Source organism: Oryzias melastigma, linkage group LG17 (assembly GCF_002922805.2).
Source record: "Oryzias melastigma strain HK-1 linkage group LG17, ASM292280v2, whole genome shotgun sequence".
Classification (NCBI taxonomy): domain Eukaryota; kingdom Metazoa; phylum Chordata; class Actinopteri; order Beloniformes; family Adrianichthyidae; genus Oryzias; species Oryzias melastigma.
In genome coordinates this window covers 24,486,424-24,498,243 of record NC_050528.1, presented here as the reverse complement: position 1 = coordinate 24,498,243, position 11,820 = coordinate 24,486,424, and the positions used below count along the sequence as shown (strand labels likewise).

Sequence of the window (11,820 nt, the reverse complement as noted above, 5' to 3'; positions counted from 1 at the left end):
CTGCACTGTTTGAGCTGGCCTCCAAAGTCTCCCCTGAACATAAACTTTAGTTATATAATGGTCTGGAGTTCTGGGAAGATGGCAGATCTGGTAGAGTTAGGCCACTTTAAATGCTTCCACCTGCTTTGTGTTTCTGCATCTCGTTATACAAGAAAAAACAATGCGATTTTTAGGTAACAAAATAGAAAAATGTAAAAGATAAAAACATATATGTGTGTAGAAACCTTTGTAGAAATATTATGTCCCCATAGTAGTTAATATAAAATATGAGGAACATTTAAAGATCCACAAAACTTCAATGTATGAAGTGTTTCTTGACCAAAAATATTTTAAAAATTACTATTTTAGCAAATAAAAACTGGGTTTGATCTTCCTCTCAAACTGCTATTGAAAAAATGTTTGTTTTGGTGCCAAGCTCTCTGCTCTTTGTGGTTTGTCTGTCAGCATTTTTCTTCTCTTTTTCTTGGTGTAATAGTCTTTTTTTCTTCCCCTTCTCCCTCTTGTTTAACCACAATTCCTCCCAGAGCCAATTGACTCCTTCTGCAATGGAAAAGACAAATCCTTCTTGCTAATTTCTTCTCCATTCACTGCAAGTCATAATACACCATTTGCAGCACCTTCGAGCATTATTGTCTTATTTTTTTCAAATATTGAACTGAAGCTGAGATTCAAAGAAAGTAGATGCAACTGACATAACATTTCTCCAGTTTAATGCACTTAACTTCATTAAAAATAAAGAAAATTTCACTAAAAAGTTAAATTGGAAACAACGATAAAAAATCATTTTAATCATTTTAAGGGACAAAAGAAACAAATCCATATGTAAGCTTAGTTTGTAGAGTGATAGGGCAGACATTTATATTGTATTATCCTATGGGTCACAACAATATAAATATATTGAATATTTGAAATCTTTTTTGCATTGGGTCCACAGGCACACATGCATGCAGTTACCTGCTGACAATACAATATTGTGGCTTTAATTTTAATGGTGAATTTTAGGGATGCAACAATTCACTTTCCCAGTAATATGATTCAAACCTTACTTTTTGGTCACAGATTTATATCAGTTGGATTTATGATTTGTGAATTGGAAAACAACAAATAAATAAATAAAATTCATCATAAATATTTTTTTGATTTGCTAATAAATGAGGAACAATGCCCTGTGAAATATTACAAAACAATATTAAAAATACTGAATTTGTTTCAACAGGTTTTTGACACTTTTAACATAAACATATGCAAACCTATGCAGGAAGGATGCAACGGCCCACTTTCCCAACAATTTAATTCAATGGTGTAAAACGTGGTTTGGCTTTAAACCGAGATATGTGGCATCTCTAGTAAATAGGTAAAGGAAAAAATGATGGAAATTGTGTTTTCTGGGTGTATTAAGGATTTCATCCCCACTCAAATAGTAAGAATTCTGTCTCCCAGCTGTCTCCTGCAGCATTAACGAGCTGTGATTGAAGGGAAAGCTCCCATTTTCTGCTCATTATCTGTATTAAAGACACCTGTGCACAGGAGTAGTCCATCAACTTTCAAAGCTGCCGCTGCAACCAAGATTGTCTGAGATTTTCAAGGACTACTAGACTGTAAAGCAGCACAAGTCTGAAGCAGGCAACAAGACCATCACAATGGAGACAACAGTATAATTACACGCAAGCAAAAGGTACGTACACTAACTGTTAATTTCCCTCGACCTTTATCTGAAGGTTGATGTTATTCACACATAAAAACGTGCGACCAACACAAAAATGATGGAAATTGAAATTGGCCATTGATAACAAGTGCAGTGCCCTCACATATGTTAAGTGCGTCCAAGGGGGAATTTGGTTGTTGGTCGCACATATTTAAAAAACAAATTGTTTGTGAAATATGAGTTATTTTCATGAGTTTTTTTTTCTACCTAGAAGTAAGATGACTCAGTCTATGAGGTACCACCTTTCACTGCTTTTGGGGGCCGCCCATTTCATGACGTTATCCAATAGCCAGCCTTGGCAGCGTGTCGTCTGCGTTTCGCCCACAAAAACAGACAACAACCAAACTTTTGCTAAGATGGATGCACATACTGTATATATGCCTTTTGATAGAACATGTTAGACCCCTCTGGATCCGGTCTTTTATTAGTTCCTAGAGTCAGAACTAAACATGGATAAGCTGCATTCAGCTTCTGTGCTCCACAGATCTGGAACAGACTTCCAGAAAACCTTAGATCCACTGAGCCCTTGCCATCGCTACACTGGTTGTAGTGATGGCAAGGGCTAGCAGCTGAGCTAGCTGAGTGGCGAAGCTAGCGACTAAGCACTGCTAACTTAGCAAAGAAATTGCAAGAGAATCTGGCCACAGAAAAAAAATATGGTGCTCAAAAATTAATACTCGGTACTCCCTCTCCTTGCCGGAGCCAGCCACAAAAAAAAAAAAAAAACATAATTTGACTCTGAAATCAGTGACTCTCCCTGAAGGGGGCTGTTCTCACTTTGTGACATCAGCTTGTGAAAACTCACTCGTATTTTGAGTTGGGAGGGGCTGGTGCTCAGAGCGCAGGTTTTTTACCCAGAAATGTGTGAATACCGCTTTGAGGTTGTTAATAGTGAGGAATGAGTATTATAATACACTTGAAAGCTCCGAAAGAGTTGAGTTTTTTTTTTTTTGCATGGTACAGGCCCTTTAAAGTTAAATTAAAAGTTAAAGTCCCGTTATGCTCGTAGGTGTATGAAATGTGTTCTCTGCATTTGATCCATCTCCTGGGGGAGGGGTGAGCTGCAGAAACAGCCGTACTCAGGGAGGATTTGGTGGTTTAACCTTAACCATAACAAAAATCCGAACCTTAACCATTTCTCTGGGTTCCTGTGACCAAAGGAAAAGTTCAGTGCTGACCACATGTATTTTGAAAAGTACATGTGAATAGTCACTTTGTTGTCTGCATGTGCCAGATTATGTAGGAGGACTTTGTTATTGATAATCTAATTTCAGCAGAAACCATAATCAACATGTACGAGCTGATGATACAGTTTTGGCAGAAGGGCTTTTGTGTAAAATAAAAAGCAGATGTTTGTCTTTTCCATCTTTCTGATATCAACTCCACTTGTTTGAAGATGGAGGACTGTATTCCCATCATCTAACATTGTGGTGCAAACAAAAGGTAGAGGGTTGTGGTTATGGAGGCTGCACCAAAAGAGCTGCGGATTGGGTCATGCACTTTTAAACTGTGTTTAAACCACATTCTCCTGGCCAGAGAAGTAGATTAGGGTCCTGGAGAGCTCTATCAAGTCTGCAGACCATCACCTTATAAGTTTCAAAAGTTCATCATGCTTTTGTGCCTGTATTGTGTATAGGGTATTTATCCTGTCAAAGCAGGAGAAGAGGATGGTAAGAGGGGCTGGTAAATTGTTTTTTTTTTATTTTTATTTTGTGTATTTTGAGCTAAGTGTGTGGCACAAAAAACACTATGCTGTTTTAAAATAAAATAATAATAAAAAAAAACATTGTTTTCATGGACTTAGTTTCTGCTGTAGTTCAACAGACATTCACTTCTGAATTGTGGACGGGACTGCTGGCAGGGAGTAAGTCTTCCTCCTTTTACCATTATCCCTTTGTTTCTCTCTCGCTAGTTTACAGCACACCTCGAACCCAACGTTGCTGGTGCAAAAAAAATGGTGAGCAACATTGAAGCTATCCAGCCGTACGGTTTTGAGTCAGCTCGGTAGAGGAAAATGAGGACGTTAATGGATCTAGTTGTTTAAAAATGGGTGCTTTAGAGTAGTGCTGCCACAAACGATTATTTTAATAGTTGACTAATCACCGATTATTTTTTTTTTATTTGTCGACTAATCGGGTCATTCACAAACTGAATGTAAAGCACGCATCTTAACCATTAGCTTTAAACTAACTAAAATTTAATTATATATAGAATTACCTGCAATAATGCTAGTGTGAATGCTGTAAGGTGAATTTGGCTGCAGAAGATGCTGAAATTGATAGCCAAAATCGCTGAAGCTGATAGCTGAAATCATTGAAGCTGACAGCCATCTAAAATATTATTTAAATGCCAAATTAGGCCAAAAAAAGAAAACAAAGCATGAATTAGCCAAAACAGTTAGCCTGCGCTTAAATATAAGCTAAATTCCAAAATGGCCAAAAAAAATTCTAAATTAGCCAAAACAGTTAGCATGTATCCGAAATATTAGCTAAACTCCAAAATACCCTAAAAAAACTAAATAAAAGTCAAAATAGTCCAAAAAACTAGCATAATGCCATCATAACTTTACTACACTCTGACTCCATGTAATATAAAGTAACGACTAATCGACTATAAAATTAGTCGTTGACTCTTTTAATAGTCGATTAGTCGTCGTTTAGTCAACTAGTTGTGGCAGCCCTACTTTAGAGTGGAGCGGAGCAGCGAGCTTGTGGTCTGCTGACTGTAGTTTGTTGGTAACAACCTTTTCAAACAACATTTTTGCATCTGCTCCTGTTTAACCACCATGTGCACAAATAAAATGCAGTTTTAATCTTAAATTCGTTCACAAACGTCACTAAAACCAAAAACAAGATTTTTTTTTATTGGAGTGAGTTTTGATAATAAATGTGTTCAAATGCATTAAAAATGCTGATAGGTTTTCAGGCAAAACAAAAGTCTAGGTTAACCATGACTTTTTCACAAAAAATGTAATTTTCTTCCTCATAGTTATTTTCATAACTTTGCAAATTAGTAAACCAAAATAGCATACGACATGAGTTGCATTTTTAGTATTTCTTTGTGAAGGGTGTATAGTGCAGGAGCAAAGAAGTCTCCCGACATGCTAGTGATTCCTCAGAGAGAGGTATTGGTGACACACTGAAAGAGGATCCACACAGAAGTATGCACAGACACAACCAGCTCATGTGGATGGCACGCCAGCCTCTGCTCATCCCCCGTTTGACATATTCACTGTGGTTTCATATTCTGTTTGGTCCTGCATGATCACTTTTTAGATGAGGGACTTTGCTCCATCTGGTTTCTTTCTTCTCCACGTGCCAAAACTTTAAAGTTTTATCAACAGGAGCAGCTTTTTCTGTCTAGACTGCACCTCTGGTTCCCATTGGCTGCCGCTTGATGGGGAGGGTGTGGCTCCACATGTCTAGCCTCCCTCCTATCGGGCTCCCTTTCACATAGAAGCAAACTCAGCTTGTGTTATGACAGCGGCTGCACAGTGGCATTTGCCAAACGCCCGTGGCATGCCACTCTCGCCGACGCCTCCTCCCTGCCTGCAAAGGAGACTGACGAGCTCAGCTCAGAGCAGACTGTAGCCGTCTGTGTGCCAGACGCTTCCACTGAAACTGCTGGAAGAACCACAAGGTAAGAGCTGAGACAATATTTAAATCATCTCTCAAGGTGCTGGAGAGCTGCCGGAGAAGGTAGTTAATCAAGGTTGAGATGCTGAGCGCTGACCTTCACGGTCGTGGATCAGAAGGCTTCAAATTCAGGGTCTGAAGTGATTTAGAGCGCGGCCTTATGCACCACAATCACTGATCATCCAGGCGTTCAAGCTCTGACATTTCACTGCATTTAAACGTCCACATGCTGTGAAGGAATTCACTCAAGACTCGCACACGTGTGTGCATGTAAACAGGCGCAGAGAAAGCACACACTTTCTATTTTAACCTTGCCATATTAACATGCCACACGCTTTCTCTGAGGGCAGCCGTTTCATCCCAAGAGCTACGGCCCAGCATGCCGTGCAAAGAAGGTCTTAGCTGCCGCACTGCAATTCTGACCTTGTTGCTGTTGGAAGAAGACCAGGACAATTCCAGAAGTCCCAGACCAAAACAAAAAACACAAAAGATGAAGAACAACTACATGGGGTGAAATATTTCAAGCTGTGATAGAGTGAAAAAGAAATGATGGAAATTAAGACATTTAAAACACACGGAAGAGCTCTGTTGTGGCTTTTGAACCATTTTGCCAAATGGAACATTTTGTTTTCTCTAAGTGGGCCTGTCTGAAGTACTCAAATTGATTGCATATTACATAAAAGGAAAAGGGAAATCCCTGTGCCTGATTACTTTTGCAGGGCATTCTAAAAAAGGAAGATGAGTAACATTGTCTTCAGTTTTGGGTTTTAATTTGACCCACTTTGTTTGATTTCAAAGTGAAAGGTGGAAACAAATTGATACTCAAGATTCTCCAAAGCTTAGCCTGCTGGAAAACATATTTGTAGCCAAATGTCAAGAGATGAGGATCATTTTGTGATATATCATCCATTTTTACAAGGTTGGTTTTACCACTTCTTGCAGTCTTGCTCTGTTTTGCTCTGTTTGGTGACTTTTGATGGGAACTTAATTTTCCTATACTTGGATGTAAGGAATTAAGACCCACTGTCTTTAATCCTTGTGTTTATGGTGTTTTTAGCATGTTCTTGTGGTATTTTTCTAATGATGGAGGACATATGTAAAGTAAATTAGGCTTAAAATTAAATGTCTGAGTATTTTTGTTTATTCAAATTATTGTAGGTGAAAAAACACTTTTTGAAAAAGTTTATAGTTGTGATGTAGAAGCTACAATTGGTCACCCACAAGCTCCCTGATTCGCCGCAGACTAATAAATCCAGGTAAGTCTTCGTTTTCCTCGTATGAGCTGGTATCGGGCTCCAAACTGTACGTTTGGATAGATCTAAATTGCTCGCCGTTTTCTGCACCGCTAATGTTAGGTCAGAGGTGTGAGGAGCTGCAAGCTAGCAGGAGGGAGTGTAATTGTATGCGTGATGGGAAGTGGGGCGGGGTTGGCAAATTTCTGATGATCTTTTCAGAAACTGTCCAAGAAAATGACTTAATCATGAAAAAAGATCACTAGGGACGATTTTACAGCAGAACAAAAGATGATCGGAGTGGGACGTGTAAGCCTCAAGTGATTACAATCTGCATTTGCATGTGCACTCTTAATTTTCCATAATTGAGTGTAGAGTTTGAGAGTGACAGATGAGATGCACATGGAAAGGGGAGCGAAGAAGTGCAGCATCTGTAGAGCAATGAAAAGACTTTTAATATTTAATGTAAAAGACAACCTGAAACAACTCCAGCAAACCTTGAGTTGCTCTGTTACGTGACTTCTGGATGTTGTTCAGTACAAAGAAGCCCCAGGACTCCTGTTTGGCTGGGGCCTGTTTGGGGAAAGCAAATATTTTACGTTTCATTTCTTGGGTTTCCTGTGAGGTTGGACCTCCTGCTCCAAGCGGGACAACTAAACCATGTGCCATGGAAATTTTTTTGGGGGGGGCGAGTTAGGCAACAGCTCTGGGGAATTACCCAACTCCATTTCTGCTTGATTGGCTCCTCTGTGGTGAACTGGTGAGGGGGAAATATACAGGTTCATGTTTGTGTGTGAAGTGGGCAGTTTGGATGTAGCACCATTTTATGAGCTTTCAATTAGATTCTGAATTGCATGACATTTGCGGAAATGATGTTCTACAGGCCTAAATTAAAGCCCACTCGGTAGCACAGATGTAGGCGACTGGACCACTACACTAACAGAGACTTAAATGAAAAACTGCATAAATCCAAAGACTACACTATGAAGTGCTTCCCTCCCTTGCAGTTCTGACTTGCCTTGGAGGACTTTCACAAAGTTCTTGCACGATTTCCTTTTGGGAAAGATCATTTCTGAACTTAAATGGTGCTAAATAGTGTGGAAATGTGCATTCTTTCACTTTGTGGAGCAATTTTGAGGTCAGGATCGGATGTTGGCGCACAAAGCTGGCCTCAGTTTTCCAAAGAAGTTGAATGGCTTTGAGGTTGGGTGTCTGTATGGGTTGGTTAAGTTCGTTCACATGGGATTTGTCTCCTGGATTGTTCTTTGTAGACTGAGGCATAGGCAGGAGAAAGAGGGCTCTCATCTGAAAAGTTTAACAAAATCAAAGTCATACATTTTTAAAATGTTTTTGCGTTGAGAGGAATTAGGACTGACCTTCACTGGAACTTAGAAGGGGAACCCTGAAAAACAACTTCACTAATCTTTATTTACAGCTGACAAAGACAGGTGCAATTTTCCCAGCATCCCCTAAAGGCATCCAATGGATTTCCAAACAGAGATGCGTGACTCAACACATCACAGAAAACATTTTTGCAGCTCCACAGTGCAGTGATGGTGTGCTTCGCATCGCTCCATTTGACACTTGACTTGGTGATGTGAGGCCTCCGTGCAGCTGTCAGGCTATGGACACCCATTCCAGGGAGGTCCTGCTGCCACATAGGCTGGATCTGAATTCCTTCCCAAACTACTAAAAACCCATTAGGTGCAGGACTATCCAGTGCCATTGATTTTTTTTCCATGCAATCTACTTTAATTTTTTTTCCCAAATGGTAAACATGACATCATAGACTTCCAGAAGTAAAAACCTAATTTCCTTGATGAGAAAACACAACAATAAATGATTCTTCTTCCAATAAATACACATTTTATGAAGACTATTGAGAATACCACTGTATAAAAAAAAATACATTACATAAATTATTTTCATGAAAGTCACTCAAATGTAAACAAACCGGCCAGTTAACAAACACATTATTTTTTAATTACGACTTTAAAGTCGTAAATTTACGAGAAAAAACATCATAACTGTTAAATTACAAGAATGATAGTCGTATATTACAACTTTAAAAGTCATTGACTACATTTATTACTTTTTTCTTGTAAATGTACATGTTTCAAAGTTATAACGATAATAAATTAATTTAAAACACTAAAGTTGTTTGTTTATGGGAGCCGTGCTCAAAGATGAAAGACATGGAGAATTTTGTGAAACTTAATTTCTGGATAGGTTTAAAAAACAATGAAATTCTGAACGTTTTGTGACTGAAAATCTAGTTATTATTATCATAAGAACACTGAAAAGAATAAGTCGAAAACTGGCCCTCTTCAGACGGAAGCATCGCACAGACTTGGAGGACAGCTTGTCTTTGGTGGACCAAAAAGGATTGAAAGTGGACAACTGCAGGGATATTGACGGCTTCATCAACGGGAACTGCAACTACAACTATTTTCTCATGAATTTATGACTTTAATTTTATAGATTTTCCTTTTTTGGTGGCACTGATACTCCTTTGTTCAAATGCAGGGCATTGTTGTCTAGTGAGCATCGATGCACACTGTTTTGTTTTTTTTGGCTAAGACTTCTGGGAAATTTCCAGGGCACTTGATTTTGGAATTGTAGATTTGAATACCTCAACAAAATGACAAACAAATTATATAATGTAGTAGTAGTACTAGTAGAAGTAGTAAAGAAAATTTGGACCACAATTTTGTTTTTGATTTCCATGGTGTTTGTGAATGCAGTATCAGTTTGTAACAGTCACAAATAGATATTTACTTAAAAGTCAAGTTTTCTTTATGTAAAAAAAAGTAAGGCATGTTTTTTTTTTCACAAAATAAATCAAACGTATAATCAACAAAACTTAAAAAGATGAATAATCAGATTTTTTTTTTGGTGTAAATTCTATTCATGGAGTTCATGGTTTCAGCTTCAAATTACTTATTTTGTTCAAGAACTTTTCCCTTTAAACTTTTATTACATACTTTCAATCATTCCAGCAACGCAGTTTGAGAGGATACTGTGTAATAATGTGAAAATCAGGCATCAGTTTAATAAAAAATTATCTACAAAATACTTTATAAGAAAAGTTTTAATAACACTTTGCCTTTAGAAGCAGGTCACAGTTTCAAGCTCAGTTAGTAATCCAGATGGTGCCAGAAAAGAAAAACTGTGCTCCCAGCAAAGCTTTATTTTTAAAACTTACGTTGACTTTCTTTTTAGAGGAAGTCTTTTTTTTAGTCTAAACCATTGACCCTGTTTTAAATTCAGGCCACAAACACAGAAGAATTTCTTCAGTGTTTTCGTTCTTCTGAAGAGGCGCTGGCCAAATTCTGAGCTGAACGACTGAGGCGTCTGTGATGCAGCAACCATGAAAGATTTCTTTTACCCACAGCAATGAATATTGTGCTTTTGATGCTTTTATCATATTCTTCTAGCATTTTTTTCAGAATGGAGAACATATATAAAACAGTATAAACTAATATTCCTTTATTCAGATTGTGATCAAGAGCAGATGAAAACCAGCGGTTTGAAAAAGCGCAAGTTTGTGATGTGGAATTGGGTTTGTGACTCAGCAACTGCATCACAAGTTGAACCATTAATGTCTTCCTTTCCCTCTAGTCCCACTAACAACACAGAGGAGAATTTCTAATGAACTCCTGTAGCTCTCCAGAAAATATGTCTTAAAAAAGCAAAACAAGCTTTTCTAATTTTGGCTAAAACTGGATAATCATAATTAAAAGACCACTAGGAACTATTTATTTTTCGATAGTAAAAAATATAGTTGGAGTGGCGGGACTTTAACTCGGCAATCTAATCATGTGTATCTATTTTTTTTTTTTGGCAGGGGTAATGAATACAACCTCATCTGTTCACACCCACATAAACAAACTAATGTTAGACTCGTCAGATCAAAAGCAGAGGGATTCCTCTGATGGTAAAAGGTGTTACATTTTTTTTGTACAAATACATAAAAGTTATATAAAGACGGTGAAGGTCTGCCTTTAAACACATGCCGACTGCGTGTGAATCTGCAAAATCTTTATCTTACACTTCAGTCATTTTGACTTAGCTTGCACAAATGTGCATGACCCAAGCTTTAATTAGAAGATTTGCTTGTGTTTATGGTTGTCTATCGAAGCGTGTGTGAATGACAGGGGTTCATATTACTTCCAGGGCCATTTGGCCCTGTTTGTCTGTTTACTGCATTGCTGACATTGTTTGGGGCTGTGGCCTGGTGGCTGTGGTGCCTTGAGAGGGCAACGCGCAACCGCAAATGGATGATGGTCTGGAAAGAAGTGGGGAAGTGTAAAGAAAAGGAGATGGGGAAATAGTGGAATATAGAAAGTAATACTCTAACAGAAACACTTTTGGAGTAAAATAGAAGAAATCAGCTGGTTAAAGATAGTTACTGTAAAAATGATAGAAAGTAGTTAAAGTATAATGAGCCTCCAAGAGGAGGCGTACAGAAGGAAAACAGGGAGGGAAAGTGGTGAGTCAGAACAATGATTGTCTGTATTTATGTCTGTAGGAGTGTATTTTTGCACCGCAGGCCAGAGCTGCTGGGCGAAACTGTCGCAAACTATTTTCAGATCCAGTGCCGGACAGAAGGGCTGTAATCAAGCAGAGATCAGGCCCTCTGAAAAATGGCTGTGTGGCGGAAAGAAATGGAAGAAACTGGAAGTAACGGAAGAAATGAAGGAGCCGGAGAGTGGAAACAAAAAGGAAAATCTTCAGGAAAAAAAATGAAAAAGAGGGGAAAACAGTTGAATATTTTTGATAGATTGCACACAGTGCTTTGAATGGAGAAAGCTGCGTCAGTTAATTCATTTTTATCCTAGGAAACTATTATGCCTAGTTCTACCCAACAACACGGTTACTGCCAATAAAAATAATACAGTTATTCATATAAAATTACCAAAAAATAAGCACGCATATGATTTTTTAATGTTTTTTTTTTTACATAAAACAACACTTTTATTCCAATTGGACACAAGAATGTGTTAAGAATGAGTGAAAATGCAATAATATCTAAGCATATAAAATGTAGTGACTTTTGTAGTAATTTATAAACCCACAAGAGGCTCAGCCTGTATCTGTTTTCTCAGCTGTTGGACAGGACAAATGAAAAAAACAAAAAAATAAACAAAATCATGGGATAGTAAAACTTATTAAAAGTAGCAGATGATATTTTAAAAAGAGTGCGGATAATTTTTTCACCACCTCCCTCTATTGATCATTTATTATT

At 38.0% G+C, this 11,820-nt stretch overlaps 1 protein-coding gene across 2 annotated transcripts in view; it reads left to right on the top strand.

Annotated features, from left to right (window-relative positions):
* The first annotated feature begins 1,507 nt into the window (after positions 1-1,507).
* Positions 1,508-11,820, top strand: part of LOC112147078 (KN motif and ankyrin repeat domain-containing protein 4) — a 19,611-nt gene continuing 9,298 nt past the window's right edge. Inside the window, exon 1 of one of the 2 annotated variants that reach the window (XM_024273198.2) lies at positions 1,508-1,675. The gene's annotated coding sequence lies outside the window, so the exon portion shown is untranslated. Of the gene's footprint in view, positions 1,676-4,797; positions 5,345-11,820 lie in introns of those variants that run through there. The other variant, XM_024273197.2, reaches the window with a different exon arrangement.